Below are 24288 nucleotides of genomic sequence, written 5' to 3' on the forward strand. Positions count from 1 at the left end.
CCATGAGCGACTCCGTCCCATGACCTTAAGATCATGACCTGATCCAAATGACAACCACTCCAAGGGCTGAGCCACCCAGGTGTCCCACCTCATAGGATTTCTAAGAGGCAGAGAAAGTAACAGCTGCAGCAATGCACTGTGGCAAGGAGACAGAGTCAGAACAGACCGCAGTGTTGCTGTGTGATTTCCATGGCCGTCACCTTGATGAGTAAGAGTTAAAAATATGGAATCTAAAGTCTGAGCTCCAGGTTTGAGCTCTGCCATTTATTAATTACATGAACTTAGGAAAATTATCCTCTTGTTAGTTAGTTTAAAAAAATGAGGATACTTACAGTATTATCCTATTATCCCTCATCCCATTGCTGTGAGGAGAAATGAGGACCTGTATGTCAGGATGTGTGTGGCATGATCTGGAACACCTTTCTTTCCGAGGGCCTGCCCCAGCAAAGTATAGGTCATACATGTTACAACACCATAGCCTTTGGGACATAATACAAAGACTCACAACCAGAGTAACCTCTGCTTTAAGCAAACCAACCAGGGATTTGATACACAGTAAATCCCTTAAAACGTGAACTGATTTTCTTTGGTATGGAAGGTTTCGAAAAGTAAGCTGAGCCACAGGGGCACTTTGACGCCCAAGCTATGAAGCAGAGGAAGTCAAGGTCTTCAGTAGCCCTGGATAGGGAACAGCAGCAGGCAGTGGGGTTCTGATGGCTTCACCATTCTTTTATCAGCACACAAAATCAACAGGTTAGAGAGGGAAAATTGGAGCTTTGAAACAAGGTAGACCTAGATTTAAATCTTAGCCCCACCAGTTATTGTGTTTAAGAATGGACTTCAGTAAGCCTAAAGCCTACTTTAAAAGATGCTATTCTTGGAAAATTAACCTTTGATTCACCTGGTTCCACAATAAGCACTCAAGAATCTGCTGGAGTTACTTTGTAACAGTGACTTGCAGATGGTCACATAGATTTGGAAACAAAAAAAAAAAGGAAACTCATCTAGCAGAATCATCACATTATGAAGCATATATTGCCCACACCTGTCCCTCCATCTGGGAGTGTACCACATTGCCTCCCGCTCTGTGTAATTGGTACCATAAGCTTCTACGTCCTTTGTGATTAAAGGAACTTCATATCCTTTCACTTATGTCTTTGGTGTCTCTCCATCAATCATTTCACTATACTGTGATTGCACTATTGTGACAACCACATATTATCTATATGACCCTAGACAAATTACTTAAACTTCCGAGTCCCAGTCTTTCATCTGCACTACCTGCCATGTAATAGCAGCTTGACAAATAATAGCGATGATTATAAAATGATTTTTTACAATCTCTCAACTTTAACATCTTTTATCTTTGTTTGCACTCTTTCTTACTTCACATATTTAATCAGTCACTGAGTTGCATTGATTTAACCCTAAAGATATGTATTCTATGAACCTTCCTTTTTACTTCCATGGGTTTATAAAAATTATATACTATATTCCTCACTTTCTTGGAAATCTACAATGCATATTAATATATTAAAGCTGTTACGTTCTAAAGGAAAAAATTCATTTAGCTCAATATTTGCCAAATGAAATTGCCTCTGGAATTTATTTTTTTAATTTTCAGTGGCACATCTCTTCAAAACTTTCAAAATTTATGTTCAATGGAACACAATTTGAAGAGGAAAAAAAAAAGAAGGTGTACCCATTAAAGCCAAAACTACTTAAACTGCAACCCAGTATTGTTTGCCTCAACCCTCTAATCTGACCAAAACAGCCATTAGTGCATCATCTTATCTACTTTCCTCCACCTCTAGCATATTTTATTATGTTCTGAATAGATTCTACCTTTCCTACAGCATTTCCAATTTTTCTGCAAAGCCCTTGGCCCCCTCCCCAGCCAAACCTGAAAAGCCAAGACCCCTCTCCCCACCCATTCAAATACTCACCAGCCCCTGAGAGTCAGCTAAATCTGACCACCCTTAACCAACATAGTCTGAAGGACCTTCTCCTATGCTTGTAGAACATTTACTTTGACTTTTAAGTAAGTATTCCTTTCTATGACTTAAGCAATTTGATATATTCTATCTCTTCACCCAGATTATTAACTCCTTGATCATCCTTTCATCTCTTCACACACATTACGGGATCTGACATATTTTGTAATATATAATATTAACTCAAAAAATTATCTACCAATTTGCTTTCATGAAATTTTCTTCTAATAGTGCAGATATGTGTGTACAAGTTTTTGCTACTACATGAACTCACATATTTTTAAAACTTTGTGGTAGCTGTAGTAAGACAACACAAAGATTCGAAAACTGGGTTGGAAAGCTGTGAAAAGAAATTGAATTACTCTGTTTTAGCTGAAAGAAAAGATTCAGGATGAATGAAGACGGTTTTTTACTTAACTTTACAATGACAAATAATAATACCAAATATTGATGTTAGTGAGAATAGTAACAATATACACCTAAATGAGTTTATTTTTTTTAATTGGATTCATTTTTATCTTGATTTAGACTAGAAACAACATACTATAGTCAAAATTTACACTCTTATTTTTTAAAAAGGCTTTTATTTATTCATGCATGAGAAACAGAGAGGCAGAGGCAGAGGCTCCCTGATGAGCAGAGCGCCAGATGCAGGACTCAATCCCAGGACCCTGGGATCAAGACCTGAGCTGAAGTCTGATGCTTAACCAGCTGAGTCACCCAGGTGACCTACTCTCTTATTTATACTGTAAATTTTAAAACTCTGCCTCTGTAGAATAGAAATATTACCTACTGTTGGCGTCATTCTTGCTTTCCCCCCCAAACATGGCAAAGTTCCAAAGGTGAAAAAGTAAAATCCTTCAGCAATACACTAACAAAGAAAGATATGATCTTTTTTCCAGAAGAAGAAAGGTTGAATATTGTCCCCAACGCAGCAAACTAGAAATTGTGCAGAAGTCTACATTTCACATCATCTACATGATACATTAAAATATCTTTCATCTCATACATTTTGGGGTGATTCATTCATATAATGAACTTCCACTGAATATATTTTTTATGAGAGATACTATTTTGCAAATACGTGGTCTGAGTAAGTATGGTGGAGAACCTCAGTTTAACAGCAACTGTGGCCAACAGAACAAGTTGATTAAAGCAGGGAATCATAAAAAAATAAGGCATACATACCTTGAATATTTTGTTCTAACTCAAAACATATAAATGTATATTCATTTTCCAATCTTCTGATGTTGGGCCAATTTTTTTTCTTTTTTTTAGTTTGAATCCATCCTTTTTCTTTCCAGCATGAACCATACTCAAAAGTACATCATCAAAGATTTCCATTTGTGATCTTTAAAGTGAAAATGTAAAAATATTTGAGAAGCAGCATAAATATATATTTTCCCTAGATGTTTACAACTTCCAGTATTTCACAGTTGTCTTGGTTACGAGTTTGGCAGAAATTTTTTGGTATCTGTATTGCGTCATTCAAAGCAAAAAGGTTTTGTTTGTTTTACATTCATAGGCCATTAATTTCTTTAATCACTGATTAAATTCCAAAAGAAAATATAGCTGATAAAGGTTAATCTTCAAAGACACTATCAAAGTTAGACTTAGACATGTAAAGTGTCATCATAGAGCAGAAACAAGATCCTTTCCCGTGTCCACAAAGCCTTTATGTAGATAGCAGATCTATCTCCCATTTCATGTTTCTTCCTTCCATAACTGTAAAATTTCTGGAACACTGGGATTTAGTAAATAACTGTTGACTGAATGAGTGCACATAAGTAAGTATCCATTCTTTACTGCACACGTGTGAAGGTATGTGTCTCTTGCTGATCCTTTAGGGAGGCAACAATATATACTGAAAAAGAGCACAGATACTGTAAATGTGGATGCCAATGTGTGTGACTTCCGGCCAGTCATTTAGCCTAAGTCTGAATCTCTCACCTATATAATAACGCCCAAAATACCAACCTTAGGGAGTTATTATGAAAATTACATAACATACCGAGAAGGTGTCGTAGGTGGCTTTTCAAGAAGCGCAATCTGAGATAGAGTTACGAGTGTAGAACATTTGTTAGAATGCTCTTAGGATTGGCACCTGTGGGAGGTAGGAAAAAAGCAAGATTGGCCACAGGAAAACTGACCTTTGATGTAGGCCTCATAACTACTTCAGCTGATTCTGCAGGGAGCTATTGACCTAAAACAGACCATCAGAATTCCTCTAGGTAAGGCCAAAGTGTCTGGACTTTTATACCTGCCCCTTGATCCGTCACTGGAGGTGGGCCACCATGGGAAGGGTGTGACCTTAAGCAAGGTGGCTCTGTGCAGCTGAGGAAATCCCTGAAGGGGCCGACATTAGTGGAAGGTTGCCTGTAGACACCTCTCCACCAGCTGGCCAATGGACTTGGACCTGCAGAGGATCTAAGCACCCAACTCCAAAGTCATCACAATGGGCTTGACCAACAACAGAAAAACCAAAAGTAATTCCCTTTCTTCCACTTCCCTCTCGTCGTCAGTACCCCCTCAATCTAGACAGACTACCCACTCTTTAGAGTCTTGTCCCAAGTCACAGTTCATGTCACTGTGCCCTCCGTTCTCAGACAAGTTTATCTACTTTTTGGCTTTTTAGCACAGGAAGCATGTCCTCCCTGAACATTTACTACTTTCCCTACTTCAGCTAAACATGCACTTTGTCCCTCTGCACTCACCGACTCACTGAAAGCACTTACCTCTTTTCTTGGATGTAAGATCAATCATTTTCCAAATGTTTATATTTTTTGCTCATCCAAATGATCTTAATGTCTCTATTTGTATTACCCCTGAGGATCTTAAAAGAGTGAATATGCCTCTAACGCTTGATAACATCTTAAAATATCAGCATACACACCAAGAGGCCAGCACCAGCACTGTGGCCCCCATCAAACAGTTGGTACCCATGCCTTGAAGACCTAAGAGAAATCTACACATGGACCAACAACTTCCAACTAGAGTTCACATTGTCATCAGTTTCAGAAAATGGCGAATAGATTAAGCTCTTCTGAGCTACAGAGTTTTCTAAGAACTAAATTTTAGAGTTTTGTGAACTCAGAATATATCAGGGATTTTAAAAGCCCTGCAGAAGTTAAGGTGCTTAGTCCCATGGGTGCTTGGGATCTGTTGCCATTTCAGATGTGGGTTCACTGGGTGAACTCACACCCATGAGTGAGAACCCAGTACGTGAGCTTGCTCCCCTTCTTTATGTGGGGCTTTCTCCTTTAATGGCCTCATACTAACCCTGTAATCTCCCTCATGGTTTAGTTTTGGGGTTTGAAAAGGAGGGTGTTTGTTTTGTAATAAAACATTAAATAAAGGAATGAGATTAAGATCATGGAATTCTTCAGAATAATCAGAGGATAAGAATATTTCAGAAAACTTGCCTCATTCCCCAAAAAGTGAGACTATGACATGTGGAAAAATAAATTTGGAAGCTATGTAGAAAAATAATATAAAAACCTGATCAAAGTATTCAACTACCATGCTGTTTCTGAAAATAGTTCAGTATGCAGCCATACAAGAGGTGAATGGCTCTTCATTCAAGCCATTCAAGAGGCTTTGGGTCCTCCCTCAGATAGCAATGACATGACATTATCCTCCACTGAATAAGGTTGGAAAGGAGGAAGAGTTCTGTTTGCTCCTTTGTTAACTTCTAGTAGGTGGTCTGGTTTAGGACTATGTTTGCTTCTAACGCAGCATTAGACAGATTTTATAGTGAAGAAAGATCGGAGTTTTCAAACAATGCAGTTAAGCACTGAATTGTAATCCTAGTTGCGTGTGTGTGTGTGTGTGTGTGAAAGAGAGAGAGAGAGAGAGAGAGAGAGAACATTGCCCACCCTATCCTAGGAAGAGGTATAGGAGGAAGAAGGGAGGAAGAGAGAGGGAGAAGGAAAGCATCGGGGAAGAGAAAGAGGGGAGAGGAAGAGAAAGGGAGAAGGAGGAGAAAAGGAAGTTCCTGGCAAAGGGAGGAGAAAGGAAGGAAGAGGAAAAGAAGAGGGAAAGGTTTCAGAGAAAAATCAGAAATGGAATGGAAACTCCATGCATGGCCAAAGCCTGGGAAGTTGGCAACAGGTGCACATACATGTGTTGGGATACACATGAAGCTATTGGGGTTCCTCATAAGATAGAGAGCTAGAATTGGGTACAGAAATGAACAGATAAGGGGCTCTCATCTGCTCTCATTATGTGCCATGTGCTGGCCTCAGCACTTTATTCTCAGCCCACAAAACAATCCTATGAAATTATCTCCAATTTACAAGCAAAGAAACTGGGGCTCAGATGAGTAAATAACTTGCCCAAGGTCACAGAGATAGCAAATGGCAGAAATAAGATAAAACTCCAGTTGTTTTTGACCCAAAAGTCTTTGCTCACAGTAGAAGAGTGACTAAGCCTAATTAAAGACTTCATCATTTCTTTTGTCAGTTCATTACAGTTTATATTCTTGGTAATGAAATAAAATATGCGGCAGTAAAGATTAAACACGGGCAGCTATCTTGAGTCAAATTCCTAAGAGAGTGACAGCTGCACCCAGGACAGTCTTGCTAGAGTAAGTACCCCTTTTCTTAAATGGTTACTGTGTTACGGTTGCTTGTGTCTGAGTTTTAGGAGTTTTCCTAGCTTTTTGTGCCTAACCACAACTCTTCACATTGTGGGAAGAGATTTCTCTCTGGTACACAAAAATGAGCACTCTCTCTCTCTGTGCCTGTCACTCAGTGTTTCCATCAGAGCCTCTGTCTACAGTGAGACCAGCAGAGCGAACACTACCCCGGGGCTATGCTTTAAGGCCCTCAAAATTTCCTGCACCAAAATATATATCTGACTCACCTGGTAGTTAAAATCTTAAGTACCATAATTAGCATCTTGATCCAAGGAGGAAACAAATTTTTGGTAAGAGAGCACAATAAAGTTATGAATTCCAATTTATATGGTTCCAAATTTCCTTGCCTCCCACTGTGTACAGTGATGTAGATGCTAGAAAGACATTCCTAAAACCAGCAATACTGTCAATCATGAGGACCCCATTTACTAATGTTTGTCCTCTAGAAAGAATATTTTCTAATATTGTCTAAAGTTTCCTCATATAACTCATATCTTAAACTTTTTATCTTTTATCTGTATTCAGTTCTTTTAATTTTTTAAGGAGTTTAGAATGTCACATAAAAGAAAACTAGAGTAAAGAAACCTAAAAGGTCACAAATGTTTAGCTGACATAATTCAGGTTTGAAGTAAAAAGATTTACAGGTATTTCTACAAGACTTTGTCATTACATCCATGGAAGCTATTGCTGTGTTTAGTTAGTGTGATTGGTAAATATTCTCTATTAATGGATGACAGAAAAACTGAAAGAAAATTCCAAGGACATTAAACTGTTACATTGTGTTCAAAACATGTAATACATTTCTTATTTTGAAGATAAGGACAAAGCATACAATGTGGGGGCTAGGAGGTTTGTTTTGTTTTGTTTAGTATTTTATTTTAGTTTGGGATAATTCTAGACATCCAGAAAAGTTGCAAAAAAAGTACAGAGAATTCTTTCATAGCCCTCACCAATTTCCCCTAATGTTACCATTGACAGAACCATGGTGCGTTTATCAAAAACAAGTAATAGACATTCGGATACCTCTATTAACTAAACTACGGACTATTTGAATCACCAGTTTTTCCACTAATGCCCTTTTAATATTCCAAGATCTCCAGGATTTCACATACGATTTAGTACAATTTTTATTAAAACAGAATCTGGATCTTCTCAACCCCCGAAGTCCATGGTGGACAGATAATTGGTGTAAGTGGCATCAGACTATTAGTCTGCCAGGATGCTTGTGATTCTTGGTCTCGTCCTCTTGAGGAAAAAGCTATGGGAAAAAATTGAAAGAAGAATTTAGGACATCTCACAGAGACACAGAGAGAGCACATAAGCGGTGCTACCCCACTTTTATGGGTGGAGGTGCAGCGCATAGCACTTAGCTCCTACCTATACTCTCCAGTAGGACCCAGGCTTCAGACACCAACACTGTCACCAAGTTCATGCAGAACTATCATCCAGCTGCCTTCCTGTTGGATCCATTCTGAGTTTTCATGCCGGCTTGTGAGTTGTCTAAAAATTCATGATCTTCTATGGATATTTGAGTTGTTTCCAGGTCAGCTCTATTATAAATAATGCTGCTATGAACTCAGACATGTCTTTTAGTGAGGACATAATTCCATTGAATATATACTCACGAGTAGAATTGCTGGTTCATGAGTAATGCACATAATTGAACTTCAAGAGGTCCTACCAAGTATTTTTTCAAAGTGATTATACCAATTCACACTCTCATTAATAGTATTTGAAACTTCCAGCTGCTCCACTTTTATCAATATCTGACATTGTCTTTTAATTTTAGTCATTCTAGTGGAGGTGTAGTAGCACTGCATTGTGGTTTTAATTTAAATTCCCTGATGAACAATGATGTTGAGTACAATTTTACATGATCTGTTAGCTATTTGGATACTTGCTTTTGTTAATTATCTGTTCAAGTTTTTTGGATATTGGACCAAATCTATTGGACTGTTCTTTAAAATTTTTTTTATTAAACTTATTTATTTATTTATTAGTTTTTTAATTTTTTATAAACATATATTTTTATCCCCAGGGGTACAGGTCTGTGAATCACCAGGTTTACACACTTCACAGCACTCACCAAAGCACATACCCTCCCCAATGTCCATAATCCCACCCCCTTCTCCCAAACCCCCTCCCCCCAGCAACCCTCAGTTTGTTTTGTGAGATTAAGAGTCACTTATGGTTTGTCTCCCTCCCAATCCCATCTTGTTTCATTGATTCTTCTCCTACCCACTTAAGCCCCCATGTTGCATCACCACTTCCTCATATCAGGGAGATCATATGATAGCTGTCTTTCTCTGCTTGACTTATTTCGCTAAGCATGATACGCTCTAGTTCCATCCATGTTGTCGCAAATGGCAATATTTCACTTCTTTTGATGGCTGCATAGTATTCCATTGTGTATATATACCACATCTTCTTGATCCATTCATCTGTTGATGGACATCTAGGTTCTTTCCATAGTTTGGCTATTGTGGACATTGCTGCTATAAACATTCGGGTGCACGTGCCCCTTTGGATCACTACGCTTGTATCTTTAGGGTAAATACCCAATAGTGCAATTGCTGGGTCATAGGGCAGTTCTATTTTCAACATTTTGAGGAACCTCCATGCTGTTTTCCAGAGTAGCTGCACCAGCTTGCATTCCCACCAACAGTGTAGGAGGGTTCCCCTTTCTCCGCATCCTCGCCAGCATCTGTCATCTTTTTCAAAGAAATGGAACAAATAATTCTCAAATTTATATGGAACCAGAAAAGACCTCGAATAGCCAAAGGGATATTGAAAAAGAAAGCCAACGTTGGTGGCATCACAATTCCGGACTTCAAGCTCTATTACAAAGCTGTCATCATCAAGACAGCATGGTACTGGCACAAAAACAGACACATAGATCAATGGAACAGAATAGAGAGCCCAGAAATAGACCCTCAACTCTACAGTCAACTAATCTTCGACAAAGCAGGAAAGAATGTCCAGTGGAAAAAAGACAGCCTCTTCAATAAATGGTGCTGGGAAAATTGGACAGCCATATGCAGAAAAATGAAATTGGACCATTTCCTTACACCACACACAAAAATAGACTCAAAATGGATGAAGGACCTCAATGTGCAAAAGGAATCCATCAAAATCCTTGAGGAGAACACAGGCAGCAACCTCTTCAACCTCAGCCGCAGCAACATCTTCCTAGGAACAACGCCAAAAGCAAGGGAAGCAAGGGCAAAAATGAACTATTGGGATTTCATCAAGATCAAAAGCTTTTGCACAGCAAAGGAAACAGTTAACAAAATCAAAAGACAGCTGACAGAATGGGAGAAGATATTTGCAAACGACATATCAGATAAAGGACTAGTGTCCAGAATCTATAAAGAACTTAGCAAACTCAACACCCAAAGAACAAATAATCCGATCAAGAAATGGGCAGAGGACATGAACAGACATTTCTGCAAAGAAGACATCCAGATGGCGAACAGACACATGAAAAAGTGCTCCATATCACTCGGCATCAGGGAAATACAAATCAAAACCACAATGAGATATCACCTCACACCAGTCAGAATGGCTAAAATCAACATGTCCTTTAAAATTTTTAACAGTTCTCTATACATTCTGGAAAAATGTCCTCAGTCAGAAAGATGCATTTTCTCCTACTCTGTAGCTTGTCTTCATCATAATGTATTTGAAAAAATGGGTCTTAATTTTAATGAAGTAATTAATTTTTTTCCTTTAATTCTGACTTAACAGATATTTACCTAGCCTAAGGTCAAGAAGATATCATCCTGTTTTATTCTAAAGCTTTATTGTCTCATCTTTCATATTTAGATCTGCAATATGAGACTACACTTATGTATATTGTGAAATAAAGCTTAAATTTTCCTCCCTTTTTAAAAACACAGCATCCAATTGATCAACCTCATTTTTTGAAAAGAACATTTTCCCCCCATTGAACTGCAGTATTATCGTTGTAATAAACCAAGTGATCACATACATGGGAGTCTATTCCAAGTGCATATTCTTCACCTGCTCTATGTGTCAATCCTTGAGCCAATACTACCTTCTCTTAATCATTCTAGCTTTATAATAAACCTTGACACTAATAAGTCCTTTGTTTTGCTCTTTTTTTTTTAATATGACTTTGGCTATTCTTGGATTTTTGTATATCTATTTAAATTTTAGGATTAGTTAGCATCATCCCCCACCACCACCATTCTGGGATTTTAGTTAGCATTAAACTTCATCAAGATATCACTGCAGGAAAAAATTGACATTTTATAATATTGGATTTTCCAACCCACGAATATGGCATATCACTTCTAACTATTTTGTTTTGTTTCTGCTTTTTTTTAAGATATAATTTACATAAAATTAATTTCATACTTCTTAATTGATGGTTCTGAGTTTTGACAAGTGCATATAGTCATGGTACCACCAGCTCAAATAAGATATGGAATATTTTCATCATCCAAAACTCCCTTTGTTGCACCTTTGTGGTAAATCCTTTTCCCTCCCATGAACCCTGAAAACTACTGATGGTTGTTCTGTCCCTGTGGTTTTGTATACTCAAAAATGTCATATAAATGGTATCATAGAATATTCAATCTATAAATATAAATATTTATAAATATTTTTATAAAATTCTTCTTTTACTTAGCATAATACATTTAAGATTCACCCATACTGACATATGTTCTTCCTTTTACTTTTGAGTAGTACTCCACTGCATGGATATATTACAGATATATTATAGTTTATCATTTAGGTAATTGAAAGATATTTGGGCTATTTCCATGTTTCAGCTATTATAAATATTGCTCCTATAAACATTCTGGTACAAATTTCTATTTGAAAATAGTTTTCATTCCACTTTCAATACCTAAGAATACATTTACAGAATTTTATAGTAAGTGTACATTTAACTTCAAAAAGAACTAGTAAATTATTTTCCAAAGTGGTTGTAGCATTTTTGCATTCTCATCGGCAGTATGAGAGTATGCTGGTGGCTCTATATCCTCACCAAAACTTGATGCTGATGTTTTCATTTTTCTAATGACTAATGTTATTGAGTATCTTTTCATGGGCTTATTTGCCATCCATGTCTTCTGTGGTGTTTAAATATCTTCTTGCTGTTTAAATTTTTTTACCCATTTTAGAAGACATGAACAGATATTTCTCCAAAGAAGACATCCAGATGGCCAATGGACATATGAAAAGGTGCTCAACATCACTCATCATCAGGGAAATGTAAATCAAAACTACAATGAGATATCACATCATGCCTGTCAGAATGGCTAAAATTAAAAACACAAAAAAAAAGGCAACTAAATGTTGGTGAGGATATGGAGAAAGGGGAACCCTTTCACACTGTTAGTAGGAATGCAAACTTTTGCAGCCACTGTGGAAAACAGTATGGAGGGTCTTCAAAAAGTTAAAAACAGAACTACCCTATAATCTGATAATCACACTACTGGGTATTTTCCTAAAGAATGTAAGAATGCTAATTTGAAAATATATATGCAAAATGTATATGCACCCTTAGTTTATGGCATCATTATTTACAATAACCAAGTTATGGAAGCAGTCCAAGTGTCCATCCATAAATGAATAGATAAAAATATGTGAGATATATCTCATATATTTTTTCTATATATATGTGAGATATATATATATATATTTATATAATTACTGAGCCATAAAAAAGAATGAAATCTTGCCATTTGCAGCAGCATGGATTGATCTAGAGAGTATAATGCTAAGTTAAATGAGTAGGTCAGAGAAAGACAAGTACCATATAATTTCACTTACATGTAAAATTTAAAAAACAAAACAAACAAAGGGGGGAAAAAGTACAAACCAGAAAATAGACTCAACTACAGAGAACTGATGGTTATCAGAAGCCAGGTTGCGGGGGGGTGAAATAGGTGAAGGAATTAAGAGGACACTATCATGATGAGCACTGAGTAGTATATAGAACTGTTAAATCACTGTACTGTACACCTGAAACTAATAGAACGCTCTATGTTAATAACACTGAAGGGTGCCTGAGTGGCTCAGTCAGTTAAGTGTCTGACTCTTGTTTTCACTTCAGGTAATGATCTCATGGGTTGTGGGATCAGGCCCTGCATCTGGCTCCACACTCAGCTTGAAGACTCTCTCCCTCTGCCCCTCTCCCCCAAATAAATAAATAAATCTTAAAAAAAAAAAAAAAAAAAAAGAACTACAATGAAATTAAAATATAAATACATAAATAAATTGCTCATTTTATGTAACTGGATTGTTTCTTCCTTATTAGTGAGTTTGAGAATACTTTATGCATTCTGGATACAAGCTCTTCATAAGACATGTGTTTGCAATATTTTTCCCAAATTTTTTTTATTCTTTATTCTTTGCATTGTTTTTGAGGAACAGAATTATTTAACTTTGATGAAGGCAATTACCAATTTTTTTTTTAGGGATCATGCTTTTGGTGTTATAGCAAAGAAATCTTTGTGTAACCCAAGGTCACAAAGATTTTCTTGTATGTTCTTTAAAATTTGTATAGTTTTCAATTTCACTTTAAGTTTTATAATTCATTTTTATTTTTTTTTTATATATGGTACAAAATGTGAATAGCAAGCTGGCCATGGGTCCAAGAGATGTTCAACCATTTTTCTGTATATCCAGTGGTCTTCAGCCACTGCCGAATACAGAAACACACCTACATGCACACATGTATTTATTGGCTGATCATGAATTCTTCTCCCCACTTTCATTCTGGTATTCTTCACTCAAATTTCTTTTCTATAAAATCCTTCTCATCACCAGGGGAACCTGGGTGGCTCAGTCAGTTAAGTATCTGCCTTCAGCTCAGGTCATGATCTTGGCATCCTGGGTTTGACCCTCTCGTTGAGCCCCTCATGGGCTCCCTACTCAGTGGGGAGTCTGCTTCTCCCTCTCCCTGTGCTCCTCCTCTGCTTGTGCTCTCTTGCTGTCTCTCTCTTTCAAATAAATAAACTCTTTAAAAATAAACAAACAAATAAATAAATAAAATCCTTCTGATCTTAAAAATTCTCTGTCCTATCATTATTCCCTAGCGCAATTCTTAGTTCACCTATCTTTTCTATTAGTATATATAAAAGGGAAAAAAAGACACTGAAGTTAAATACATAAATTTAATTGTTATGTTAATTGTTGGGTTAATTGTTGTTAATTGTTCAGATTTATTGTTAAGTGACACTGATGGAGAATAAAGTATAATAAAAGGGATACCATAACACTTCAGAACAAGAAAATAAAAATAAAAAATGTTCTAAGAAAGATGGGTCTCTGTCAAACACCAGAATCAAAGGTACAAGTACAGCGAACAGTACACAGTTGAACTGAACACAAATGCCGTCAGAGGTGTAATGGAAAGGGACCACCTGGAATCCCATTTTTAATTACATGATAATGAAAAGACCCTGCAATGTGATCGCCCTGAGGTTCCTGGATAGGCTGTTCCCTAAGATAGCCTCAACAAAGGTAATGGGCAGGAATTTGGGTGGAATCTTGAATAGGATCAAAGGAAGAAATGTATGTACATGTATTATATATAAATGTATATATATGTATTATGTATAAATATTGCATAAATATTTAAATTGAGCCTTCAAAATCCATCCATGTCTGAGAGCTTCTGGGATACCTCAGTACTCTTACTTTCCCTGTGGCCCTGATCAGGTCCACATAGCAATTAATCATGTAGCTGCCTATCCAAATTGCCTCATCTATTCTAATAAGTGGTTGACTTTAGAGAAACCAAGGACCAGAATGATGGCACACACTTATCCAGTGTCCTGTTCAAATTGGCCCGTTAAAGAAGAAATCAGGACACACTGCATCTTGAATTGGCTTCCTTGCCAACAAGATGTCTCTCCAGAGATCTCCTGAACTGCCCCGAGTGGGGAATACACATGCTGTTGTTTTCCTCTTCATATCACCATAACAGTATCCATCTTGTTTTGTTTTAGAGAAAATAAAAGTTTAAGAAAATAAAATATCATGAATGATAACCACTATGAACACAGGAGCATTTCTTTTCCTTCCTGCCCACACCTAAACATCATCTATGTAGGCAGATTTAAAGTGGTTACTCATTTAATATTTTAATTAAAACAGTGATATTTTCCTGTAACAAATAGAGAAGTAAGCAGAGTGATTTAGTAAAGGAGATACCTTTACTCTGGGGAATCCTATCCTAAGATAATAGGAGGAGGGGGTATACAGGTAATATAAAATATACCTAAGAGTTGAAAAAAATGGGCCAATATAGCTCAGATCCTGTTTGAAAGCCATCTGGTTCAATATAGCTCTAAAAACCATTTTAATAAATAAGCAGATGGCCCTAAGAAACTGTTTTGCCAATATGATTATAGATAATGTTATTAAATTCTCAATGACAGATATCTACCAGGCCTACTTATGTCAATCAAGCTACCATTAATCATCTAAGTTGTAACTGCATTTGTCTTTGGTATTAGAAGAGTTTTTTAATGCTGGCCAAAGTCATTGTTAAGAATAAGTCAACTACTGGAAGATCTAAACCAACATGACTTGAACAAATTTAAAAGAATGAAAGAACAAAATATAATATGGAGGGGAAAAACTTAAGTCTATAGGCAAAATAGAAATGGGAAAAATGTTGAAGGAAACCCAGGCACCTGGTTTGTATGGCCAGTGCTGCTGATGAGAATCTTTAGCCCCGCACAGACACCTCTGTCTCACTCTTCACAGCTATAATTTCAGAGAAAGTAAAGACAACGCTATCTTCACTTTCCTCTCCACCCCATAAATAAAGAAGTTTTGATTCACAGCCAAGATACTCCATACTCAGGTACCTGGGTGGCTCAGTTGGTTAAGTGACTGCCTTCGGCTTAGGTCATGATCCCAGAGTCCTGGGATCGAGTCCAACATCAGGCTTCCAGCTCCATGGGGAGTCTGCTTCTCCCTCTGACCTCCTCTCTCATACTCTCTCACTCTGTCTCTCTTTCTCTCAAATAAATAAATAAATAATCTAAAAAAAAAAAAAAAAAAAGATACTCCATACTCCCAGGGACATCTGGGTGGCTCAGTTGGTTAAGTGTCTGCCTTTGGCTAGGGTCATGATCTCAGAGATCTGGGATCAAGCCCCACATTGTCATCAGGCTCCCTGCTCAGTGGGGAGTCTGCTTCTCCCTCTCCCCTCTCTCCCTGCCCTCCCCCACCCTTCAACCCCACTTGTGCTCACAGTATCTCTCTCTCCAATAAAAAAATAAAATCTTAAAAAAAAAAAAAAAAAACACTCCATGGTATCTCAACAAAAATCCATATCAGGAAATTAAAATTACTTAAAGAACTAACTAGGCTAACAATAAAATATATAGAAGATACCTTATACATATGAAGCACTATATACACATAGGCTATATAACAAGTCACTGTTATTATAATCATTTTATAGGGAAAGGTTATTTGGAACATCATAAATGAGTTAAAATTGCAATTAGGTATATAATTTATCTTCAATATAGGGATCATGGACTATATTCACCAAATATTAGATAGTTTGTGATATATCTGATGTAATTAAATGGTAGAAATTCAAATAGTAATCAGGGTCTTGATTTCCTAGTTCTTATTTTGTTAGATCATCTAGCCTTTAATCCTAAGAAAGTTGGGCACTAACATAATTATAATGATTAAACAAATAAGTTATAATAAGTAAGCTCATAGCACCTATCATTTTGTCACTGTCCCTTCCAAGTTTCTCATTCTCACAATCTACTATTGAAAAACTCAACTTGGTTGAGTTGACTAAATTTGGAAGATTATGGTTTAGTTGGAAAAATTCAATGCCCATTATGTGCCCCAGATCCACTGAGGCAGAAGATTCCAGCCACTCAATGGCAAAAAATATTTTTTTAATGATTTCTTCTAAAAATTTCTAGGAAACTGCATCCTTTTTTAGAACCCAAAACACCTGTATACCAATAAAATAAAATGAGCATAAATGTACAAAGTCTGAGAATTGATCTCTGTTTTTCAAAAGAGGGTGCTGCATCCCAAATTTGTAAAGAAAACTGATCTGGACACTGAGATTTCTGGAATCCCCAATTTTCCAGCAGGTATAAACACTGAAATAAATATTTTCTTGGTTGCCAAACCAAGAGGAATCCACCTAAAAATAAAGGAGGAGGATGTTTTCATCAGAGTTGTTTTTTTTTTTTTTAATTATGCTGTTTCTCATAAAGAAAGATGATACAGCTGGCTCATGATCAATGGAATGTGCATTTTGAGCTGATCATTAGTGATGTCATCCGCTTGTGCTAGGACTAACCATCCCAGCTGGGCCTCCTGGATTCTCCAATCCCCAACAGGTCAATCAGCACATACTCTCATCTCTCCTGAATTGTTCATTGCCCCTTGCAGACCAACTGTTCTCTGAAATGCCACGTATCCCCCAAATTACCTTCCCTAATTCTCTCTAGTTCTGTGAAGTGTAGTAGTTGTGGGAGAGTAAAGGAAACATGCAGGATTGTTTCCCTATAGAAGTTCCTGAATGCTTATTCTTACCCCAGTCTTTCCTCAATAATCCACGTCACCCATCAGCAGTTTCTAGTTAGGAGTAGACCAGCTAGTGAAACTGGTTGAAACTAAGATCTAACATTTTAAAGGGACTATTTGTTGATACAAATGGCTCTCTGACCAGTAGGGTTTACAAAATTATGGAAGTATGAAGGTTCATCCCAGTATGAGATGATTCCATATACCATCTAATCCTTGTCCTGTCATTCCTCAATCAACACCTCCTCTATCAAGATCCCTCTCTTGACCAACAACAAATATTTTTTTTTAAAGATTTTATTTATTTATTTGACAGAGGGAGAGATGATAAGCAGGCAGAGAGGCAGGCAGAGAGAGAGAGGGGGAAGCAGGCTCCCCGCCGAGCAGAGAGCCCGATGCGGGGCTCGATCCCAGAACCCTGAGACCATGACCTGAGCTGAAGGCAGCGGCTTAATCCACTGAGCCACCCAGGCGCCCCACCAACAACAAATATTAAAAAGGAGGTAAAGTTAAGATTCCAAATGCAAGTGATTCCATGGATCGGAGATAAACTTGATGATACTGTTATTAGACCTGACATCTAGGCCAATTGAACATCATACTGTAGTTTCATGTTATCCAAGTGCGGTCCCCAGACCAGCAACATCACCATCTCCTGGGAGTTTGTTAAATGTGCAGAATCGCAGAATCTCTGGACTCCATCTTAGGCCACTAGATCTCCAAGGATTTGCAGATACAATAACATTTGAGAAGCTACTATAATTTAGAGAGCTGAACATCACCAGCAAGTTTTTAAACAGAGGATACATGGTTGCACTCAGTGGGTCAACTGATCTGCTCTTTCTGTGAGCAGGAATCATGGAGATATCTGCAGAGCACCTTTGTTCCTATCTAGTCCATATGAAGTAATGGGAGAAGAATGTCCTGGCAGTAGAAATAGCCAAGGCTGGAAGCAAGCTTTGCTCTGTTACCCTCATCTGTTCTCAGCTGCTTTCAGACTTCCAAAAATGAACTTTCTGTTTTCAACATTCTCACCATGTTATAGTCATTATGGCAGACTGATATCTGGACTCCACATACGTACTGCATTGACACCACCGCTATGCATTCTGTTGCAAAGCAAAAACCAAAGCTAAAGGACATTCAACATAATCGCTCCAAATGACAAAAATACCTAGACACAATTCTTTGATGACCTTCCTTTTACAAAGATAGAAAGAATCTTGTTATGCATAGCAACTGCCAGATAATTTTGTCATGTTCATTTTATATTATGGGCCTTAGAAAAGTGAAGATGAGAAGTGCAAAGTGAACATATTGGTAATGCATATAAGCCAGCCACATCACCTAGAATGAAAAATCCATCAAGTGTTTCCCAAATAAGGAATAAGACCAAGTGTCATGTTTGATTCATGTGCCTTTGGAAAAGCATTTCTTTCATTTCTAGGGACGATGTAAGCCATGAAGAGTGGGAACATGACAATAGTCAGGGTTCTAGCCTCCAGACCCACATTTAGGGACAAGGAAAAACACTTTCTGTGACTTCAACAGCTAGGTCTAGTGGAAGAACTGCATGTTCCCCCTGAAAGTCTCCAAGCTAGCTAACATGAATATAGAATAGCATGTAGTACCTATTTCTGCATAAGTTTTCAATGAGTAGGAAAGGGCCCATAATGGAGAATGTGTAAGGGAGATCAAAAAATGATTTAAAAAGTAAAACAAAACACATTCTATCCCAGCAGAAATAGTAATCTGATCAAAACCACATCCTAGTAAAATATTTTGCCAGCATCCTCTGTGTATTGAGTACCTTTATTCCGTTTGGGTTTTCTCATTAGAAATGAAAATATTACATGTGGGTTTTCTCCCTAAGAATTTCCTAATTGGCCTTTTCCCACTAGTTTTGGTGTGCTCATGAAATTAAGAGAAAACAACAGTGGTAAAGAAAGAAGTGTGTATAGCCACCCCAAGAGCATACACCAATGTAAGGCTGGCAATAATATCAGAAAAGATGTATTTAAAAAAAATCAGGCACCAGAGTCCATGAAAACTTGGTCTGTATAATACTTGGTTTTCATGAAAACTGATCTTCCTAATTTCTCTAACTCTAGCTCTACTTCAATTACTTCTTGCACAGCTCTTAAACTACTACACATACCTTGATGTTACTGTGTATATCAGGACATCCACAGGAAGGATAATGTCTTTTAAATTCTTCCTACTGCACAATTCAGAGTTTGGGACAGAGCAAACAAAATTACTCAATGAGTACTCATTTTCCAAAACAAATGAAACTCGTAACTTTTTGAAGCAGAAAGGAAAGTTAAATGGTTCTTTGGGTGAAGACAGAGGGTTAAGTATGGTGAAGCAATTAAAATGTTGTTTCCCAATGAACATGCTTGGTGCATATAAATTAACTATATGCAGGGCCATGAGGTGTGCTGAGAGGAAATTCTTGGCCCAGGCTACCTCAGGCCCTGGATCCCACTGGCAGTCATGGACAGGGGAGAAATGGCCTTAGTCCTGACCCTTTTCAGCTTTCAGTTGGCCAGAGGAGATGCTGAAAGTCAGGCCTGGATTGCTAATCCTTTCCTCGGGTCCCCCAGAACCACAGGGCAAGCTTCCTCCCATATTCACTATATTCATTTGTCAATAACCCTGAAAAATTTGGATAAAGGCAGGTGGCAATAGGGAAAAGATGAAAAACATGGAGATTAAGAGAGAGAGAGAGAGAGAGAAGGGATTGGACCTACCGCATCCACCAACATACGTACAATGTAGCCCAGATCTACCAATTTGGCTTAAGAGATTTAGCTGAAGCTGCACTGTCCCCATTAATGTCATCAAGAAATTTCAGTCTTATGCAGTCTAATCTTCATAGCTTTTTCCTTAACTACAATATCCTGTTACTATTTTATTTTACATGCCAACTCTACATAATTTACTGAGCTGTCTCAGGAAAATGCTATGTTACAATACCACAGAAGACATTAAACTTAATAGAAAGTGGTCCAACATTTTGGACTTACTTTCACTATGAAGCTTTCTTATTCAATCCCAAAAGAAGCAGTGGGTAAGGTAACAATGTTTCCTTTAACCATTTCTTGAATTTTGAAAACGATTTAAAATTATCCTCTGTCTATATAGGGGGAAATGTTTAAGTACAGTTCTAAAATAACCTCGTTTGGCAGTGAATTTTCAAAATAAGCAATGATCGTACAGTCACGACCAACTTAAGATAGATGTGTGTAAGTTCTTCCTAGAAGGTTGACTACCTCCGACCTTGCTAAATCAGGAGGGGACGGCCCACAAGTCTCCCTTTGGCAATGAGCAGCCACATGTAGTCAGAAGTACATAAAAGGAAAAAGTGAAAACATTCTGTTTCTTGCCAGAAGCTTATCTCAGTGCCTACCCGGTGCTGGTACCACCATGTTTTCTAGAGCCTGGACCCCACTTATTTTGCTGTCTCTGTAATGAAAATGTCTTGCTTTTCACACCTACTCTCTAGACTTCACCGTTTTGCAGTCTAACCAACCTATGACATCCAGCACTACCTTACTCTCTGAATGCAAACTCCTTCCCTTAGTGTGTCTGAAATCAAAGCAAACGAGGCCCCCCCTCCCGATTCACACTCTTTGCCCTGCTTGCCTTCACTATTCTTGGCCCACTGTTGTCCCAGAGTGACAATCTGGCCTTAGTTGGCATGCTGTAAGGACTCGTGCTCTCCAAACGAAAGACATGGCATGCTTTATGAGTCCATATATATATATATATATATATACACACCCTCCAATATTAATGAAAATATGGCATCACTGCTAGAATTTCTTCAAAGAGAAATTTGTGGTGAAATGCCTTAGAGAGCAAGAAAGACAAAGACATGGCCTTTCTCTACACTAGGCACAGCTACTTGGCCAAAGAGAGGATGCAACTCAGCCATGCAGCAGGCTTAGAGGTAGTGAATTCTCCACTCTGTTCAGCTCATCTTCATGACCACCAACGAACAGCAGAATTCCTTGAGAGGCTAACCCCCCATCACCAGCTGAGCTTGGCACAGAGCCCGTTTTGGGCTCCACTTGCAAATACCTTCTTAAACCACCTTATATGAACAGTTCGGTTCTCAGGCTACTCCAGCACAGCTGTGGCCAGCTGCACGCAGCCTCCAGCCCAGTCATGGATTATGCACCAGATGATTCTTGTCCACTGAAAATACTAGAAACAACAAGGAATACATCATACTGCTGAGAAACTGGATCCACCAAGAGAGACCAAAGGAAAGCTATGACATTTGAGGAACAGGCAAACACTTCCCCTGCAACTATGTGCCGAAACAGGTATACTATGAGGAAATTAATCGCTGGATTCCCAGACACGCATTTATTTTCTGGTTCCTTTGTTCCTAATTTTGTTTCTTTCTGGTGGGAGGAAGTTTCAGAGAAGGAGGAACTCTCTCATACTTTACCCAATACATTTTCTTTTCTTCTCTGTCAGACTGCAAAAACAACTTTGGACACTCTGCTGGAATGCTGTCACAGTTCTGAATTTGGAAACCAGTGTAGCTAGGGGCAGAAAGGACAAAGAACATAGGCTCCACATGGTATAATGAGTAACACCTTTCAAACCTCAGAAAACCGACCAACATTTGTGAACGAGCTTGGTCCAACCGAATATTTCCGTGTATAAGGGTAGGCAATTATAATTGGGATCGTTATTATTAGATAGATCATTTAAACGCCACAGAGAGTAGGCAATTATCATTGGAATTGTTATTATTAGATAGATCATTTAAACGCCACAGGGTGGCTGGACGTTTTCAACGTAAAGACAACTTAGGAGCATTACCATGTGAGCATTATTAACCTCTTCCAAACGCTTCTTGGCAGAGCTTTCTGAGGCCTTCACTGAGCTCCTGCCCTTCTTTCCCTCCTGCTGCTCTGTGTCTTCCCACACTCAGCGAGTGGAACATTTGGATCATTTTTAAAGTAGGTGAGGGAAGAGACTGAGAAAAAGAAATAACCAAAGAACAGGATCACTCTCCAGTAGTAATAAATATTTGACTTGAGAAGCACCTAACAATAAGTCTCAGCTATCCAGACAGACACGAAACTGTAGCGCTGCTATTTCGTTCACATATAAGATCTTTGAAAAATACGTGCTGACCTCAACTATGAAAAGTTGAATGTGCCTCAGTTCGATTCAATCTTTCCCAGTGTTCCCACGTCTAATAAAGTTTTCCTTTTCAGAGAGCTAAGTGCTCTCTGAAATTCCTGCATTTTGCCTCTCTACTTGCTAATTATTTAAAGAGATGATTCAATGCCATGGTTAAAAATGGAAGAAGTTTTTATTACCAAGGGTCAATATTCAGACCATGGCAAAATAGTTTACTTCATGATACTTCTTAAAATTCTTTTCCCACTGACAAATTTGGCCCTTTCACAGAGGCGGGATCAGTGAGCTTCTGGAAGGAAAAAGCTTCAGATTTGCCAAGAGTCTCCCCTACTAGGCTGATGACACCTATTAAAACTCCAGAAAGGAAAATCCTCCGGAGGTCAGGCAGCAGGAGCTGCCGTCCCGGGTCCCAACTGTTTCTCAATTTAAAGTGAGTCAGGCAATGGCACAATAGCATTCCAGGTGCCTGAAGGAGCCTGAATTGTTTTGCAACTTTAAAGGCACTTTTATGAAGGCATCGGGTCATGCTGAGATGATGCTACTGTTTCCGTGAGATTTTAGCGGGACCCAGAGCAAACTGCAAATCCATTCGGCATTTCTCTTTTTCTAATACCAGCCTTTGCCCACCATGTGTCTCTGGGCATTAAGGGACGTGCATCTCAGAAACAAGTTGGATGGGCACCTGGTTGGCTCAGTGGGTTAAAGCCTCTGCCTTTGGCTCAAGTCATGGTCCCAGGATCCTGGGATCGAGCCCCAAACCGGGCTCTCTGCTCAGCAGAGAGCCTGCTTCCCTTCCTCTCTCTCTGCCTGTCTCTCTGCCTACTTGTGATCTCTGTCAAATAAATAAATAAAATTTTAAGAAAAAAAAAGAAAAGAAAGAAAAAGATAAAGAAACAAGTAGGAAAGAACAGGTTTTGCTGAAGCCACACTCATTCTGGATTTAAAATTAGCGACACGAAGCCCTTGAGGCTGAGAAGAGAGTGAGAGTCCTCTGTAGCAGAAACGGCTATAGTCATCCCTCAGTATTTTTGGCTTCCTATGGTCATAGAATTCTTGAGTTAGTTAAGTATTTGACCACCTGGAATAAATAAAGACTCTTTTTCCCTTCCAGCCTCTTTTCATGTAGGTGTACCATTTGCCTAAATTCTGTCCTGAGGTATACAAATAGAAGTGATATGTATATGGGCAACTTATGGTAAATAATCTTAAAGGGAAAGAGTAGAATTATCTTCCTCCTTCTCCTTCTTCCTGCTACCTGAAAAGTAACATGATGGCTGGAGCTAAAGCAATCTTCTTGGACCAAGGGGGAACCTTGAGAAAAGAGGTCACCAAGCTAGGGGGCACTAGATCCCTGAGGGCTTTGTGGAACACAGCCTGCCTAATGGCCATGGACTTTTTCGTCCAGACATACAATGGAGACATAAACTATCTCATTTTGAGTTTTCGTGTTACTTTAAACCCACTCTTTTCTCAATATATCATCCAACACAATTTTACAGTGCCTTAGCTCAAAATGTTTCCAGATGCAGTTTGATTTTGGGTTTTGTTGGTTTTTTTTAAATACCTCCATAGATTTAAAAAGAAAAAAGGAAAGGAAGGACAGAATGCTAAGGCTACCATTGTAAGAGTTTCCTGCATATTTATTTCCAAGCTTAAGAAAACTCAGGAGTTATTTTCCTCTCCCTTTTTAGGCCATTTATTCTCATACTGCATCCTATTTCACTTTTCTCACCCATTGTATACCCTGGAGATTTTAAGCCACCTACAGGAGGAATTCTTCAGCAGACAGTTACAACATGTACAAAAATGAGGTGTGTAAAGAGCTTTAAAGATCTTTGAAAACACTTTTCTGAGAACAGCCATTTTAGTACTACAAGGTCTTTGATCAATTTCTGGGATCAAACTCTCAGCTCCTGAACTTAGTGGAAC

General features: G+C 38.2%; 1 long non-coding RNA gene across 7 annotated transcripts in view; it reads right to left on the reverse strand.

Moving 5' to 3' along the window:
* LOC309862935 overlaps window positions 1-24288 on the reverse strand; it is a 243347-nt gene that overhangs the window by 32887 nt on the left and 186172 nt on the right. For all 7 annotated transcript variants that reach the window (XR_014310799.1, XR_014310800.1, XR_014310801.1 and 4 more), the window contains 2 exons: window positions 4006-4098; window positions 3183-3345 (listed from right to left, as the gene is read on the reverse strand). This is a non-coding gene — a long non-coding RNA (uncharacterized lncRNA). The remainder of the gene's footprint in view (window positions 1-3182; window positions 3346-4005; window positions 4099-24288) is intronic.

Source organism: Mustela nivalis (assembly GCF_964662115.1).
Source record: "Mustela nivalis genome assembly, chromosome: 4".
Taxonomy (NCBI): domain Eukaryota; kingdom Metazoa; phylum Chordata; class Mammalia; order Carnivora; family Mustelidae; genus Mustela; species Mustela nivalis.